This window comes from Narcine bancroftii, chromosome 5 (genome assembly GCF_036971445.1).
Source record: "Narcine bancroftii isolate sNarBan1 chromosome 5, sNarBan1.hap1, whole genome shotgun sequence".
NCBI classification, from domain to species: Eukaryota; Metazoa; Chordata; class Chondrichthyes; order Torpediniformes; family Narcinidae; genus Narcine; species Narcine bancroftii.
Genome location: NC_091473.1, coordinates 209,645,796 through 209,649,660, shown reverse-complemented (window position 1 = coordinate 209,649,660; position 3,865 = coordinate 209,645,796).

Genomic DNA, 3,865 nt, shown 5'->3' with positions numbered 1-3,865 from the left:
ATAAGTCTTTAAATGTTTTGTAGAATTCTATTGGATACCCAGGATTCAGGTGAAAAAAGAGTAGCTGGTGGATAACCCGGATAAGGGTGAACAATGAGTTTCAGTTGGATACCCCGGACTCATGAGAAAAAAGAGCAGCAGTTGTATAACACAGATACAGCTGAACAAAGAGTTGCAGGTGAATACTCCGTTCACAGGTGAACAAAGTGTTGCAGCAGGATAACCCGGTCTTGGGGGAATGACGTGTTGCACTTGTATACCACGCACTCGGATGAACAAAGAGCTTCAGGAGGATACACCCGTTTCGGGTGAACAAAGAGTTTCAGTTGGATAGCCCGGACTCGTGTGAACAAAGAGCTGCAGTTGGATACCCCGGTCTCGGGTGAACAAAGAGATGCATGGGGGTTACCCTAGACTCGCGTGAACAAAAAGATGAAGGAGGATAACCCAGAATCAGGTGAACAAAGATCTGCACGTGGATACTACGGTCTCAGGTGAACAAAAAGATGCAGGTGGGTAACCAGGACACGGCTCAACAAGGAGATACAGGTGGATACCCCGGTTCCGGGAGAACAAAGAAATCCAGGAGAATACACGGGACTCGGGTGAACAAAGAGTAGCTGGTGGATACCCGGGATTCAGGTGCACAAAGTGATGCAGGTGAATACCTCGGTCACAGGTGAGCAAGGCGGTGCAGGTGGATTCCAAGGTTTCGGGTGAATAAAGATATGCAGTTGGATAACCCGGTCTCAGGTGAACAAAAAGTTGCAGGTGGATAAACATGACTCGGGTGAACAAAGAGGTGCAGGTGGATACTGCGGTGCCAGGTGAACAAAACGTTGCAGATGGTTAACCAGGATTGTGCTGAACAAAGAGCTACAGATAGACACCCCGGTTCCGGGTGAACAAAAAGATCCCGGAGGATATCCGGGATCTGGTGAAAAAAGAGTAGCTGGTGGATAACCCGGATAAAAGTGAACAAAGTGTTTCAGTTGGATACCCCGGTCTCATGTGAAAATAGAGCTGCAATTGGATACCCCGGATTCGGGTGAACAAAGAGTTGCAAGTAAAGACCCTGTTCACGGATGAACAAAGTGTTGCAGAAGGATACCCCGGTCTTGGGGGAATAACGTGTTGCAGGTGGATACCCAGGACTCGGATGAACAAAGAGCTACAAGTGGATACACCGGTCTCGGGTGGACAAAGAGATGCAGGGGGTTAGCCCAGACTCGGGTGAACAAAAGGATGAAGGTGGATAGACCGGACTCGGGTGAACAGATAGCTGGAGGTAGATAACTGGGATTCAGGTGAACAAAGAGATGAAGGTGGATAACGCCGACTATGGTGAACAATGAGCTGCAGGTGGATAACCCGGAATCGAGGGAACAAAGAGCTGAAGGTAGATACCGCGGTAACAGGTGAACAAAATGTTGTAGGTGGATAACACCTAATCGGGTGAACAAAGAGTTGCAGGTGGATACAAGAGTTTCGGGTAAACAAAGAGCTGCAGCTGGATATACCAGAATCGGGTTTACAAAGAGCTTCAGGTGGATAAGCCGGATCGGGAGATCAAAGAGTGGCAGGTGGATACACAGGATTCAGGTTAACAATGAGATGCAGTTGGATAACCCGGTCACGGCTGAACAAAGTGTTGCAGGTGAATACACCGGGCTCGAGTTAACAAAGAGTTGCAGCTGGATACACCGGTCTCGGGGTAACAGAGTGCTGCAGGTGGATACACCGGTCTCGGGTGAACAAAGAGATGCAGATAGTTGCCCCGGACTCAGGTTAACAAAAGGATGAAGGTGGATAGACCAGATTCGGGTGAACAAATTGCTGCAGGTAGGTAACTGGGACTCGGATGAACAAAGAGATGTAGGTGGCTAACCAGGACATGAGTGAACTAAGAGCTGCTCCGGGTGAACAAAGAGATCCGGGAGAATACCCGGGACTCGGGTGATCAAAGAGTAGCTGGTGGATACCCGGGATTCGGGTGCACAAAGTGATGCAGGTGAATACCTCGGTCACAGCTGAGCAAGGCGGTGCAAGTGGATACCCCGCTCTTGGGTGAACAACGTATTCCACGTGGATACCACAGACTCGGATGAACAAAGAGCTGCAGGTGGATATCCTGGAATCGGGTGTACAAAGAGCTGCAATTGGATAACCCGGAATCGGGTGAACAAAGAGCTGCAGGTGGATACTGTGGTCTCAGGTGAACAAAATGTTTCAGGTGGATAACCAGGATTCGGCTAAACAAGGAGCGTCAGGTGGAGACCCCGGATAAGGGTGAACAAAGAGTTCCAGTTGGATACCCCACACTCGTGTGAAAAAAGTGGTGCAGTTGGATACCCCGGATTCGGGTGAACAAAGAGTTGCTAGTGAATACCCCGTTCACAGGCGAACAAAGTGTTGCAGTAGGATATCCCAGTCTTCGGTGAACAACGTGTTGCAGGTGGATACCCCGGACTCCGATGAACAAAGAGCTGCAGGTCGATATAGCCATCTCAGGTGAACAAAGATTTTCTTTTGGATACCCCGGACTGGTGTGAATAAAGAGCTGCAGTTGGATACCCCGGTCTCGGGTGCACAAAGAGATAGAGGCGCTACCCCAGATTTGGGTGAATAAAAAGATGAAGGTGCATAGACCGGACTCGGGTGAACAAAGAGTTGGTGGTGGATAACTGGGACTCAGGTGAACAAAGAGATTAAGGTGGATAACCCGGAATCGGTTTAACAAAGATCTGCAGGTGGATCCCGCGGTCTCAGGTGAAGAAAAAGTTGCAGGTGGATACCAAGGATTCGGGTGAATAAAGATATGCAGTTGGATAACCCGGTCTCAGGTGAACAAAAAGTTGCAGGTGGATAAACATGACTCGGGTGAACAAAGAGGTGCAGGTGGATACTGCGGTGCCAGGTGAACAAAACGTTGCAGATGGTTAACCAGGATTGTGCTGAACAAAGAGCTGCAGATAGACACCCCGGTTCCGGGTGAACAAAAAGATCTCGGAGGATATCCGGGATCTGGTGAAAAAAGAGTAGCTGGTGGATAACCCGGATAAAAGTGAACAAAGTGTTTCAGTTGGATACCCCGGTCTCATGTGAAAATAGAGCTGCAATTGGATACCCCGGATTCGGGTGAACAAAGAGTTGCAAGTAAAGACCCTGTTCACGGATGAACAAAGTGTTGCAGAAGGATACCCCGGTCTTGGGGGAATAACGTGTTGCAGGTGGATACCCAGGACTCGGAAGAAAAAAGAGCAACAAGTGGATACACCGGTCTCGGGTGGACAAAGAGATGCAGGGGGTTAGCCCAGACTCGGGTGAACAAAAGGATGAAGGTGGATAGACCGGACTCGGGTGAACAGATAGCTGGAGGTAGATAACTGGGATTCAGGTGAACAAAGAGATGAAGGTGGATAACGCCGACTATGGTGAACAATGAGCTGCAGGTGGATAACCCGGAATCGAGGGAACAAAGAGCTGAAGGTAGATACCGCGGTAACAGGTGAACAAAATGTTGTAGGTGGATAACACCTAATCGGGTGAACAAAGAGTTGCAGGTGGATACAAGAGTTTCGGGTAAACAAAGAGCTGCAGCTGGATATACCAGAATCGGGTTTACAAAGAGCTTCAGGTGGATAAGCCGGATCGGGAGATCAAAGAGTGGCAGGTGGATACACAGGATTCAGGTTAACAATGAGATGCAGTTGGATAACCCGGTCACGGCTGAACAAAGTGTTGCAGGTGAATACACCGGGCTCGAGTTAACAAAGAGTTGCAGCTGGATACACCGGTCTTGGGGTAACAGAGTGCTGCAGGTGGATACACCGGTCTCGGGTGAACAAAGAGATGCAGATAGTTG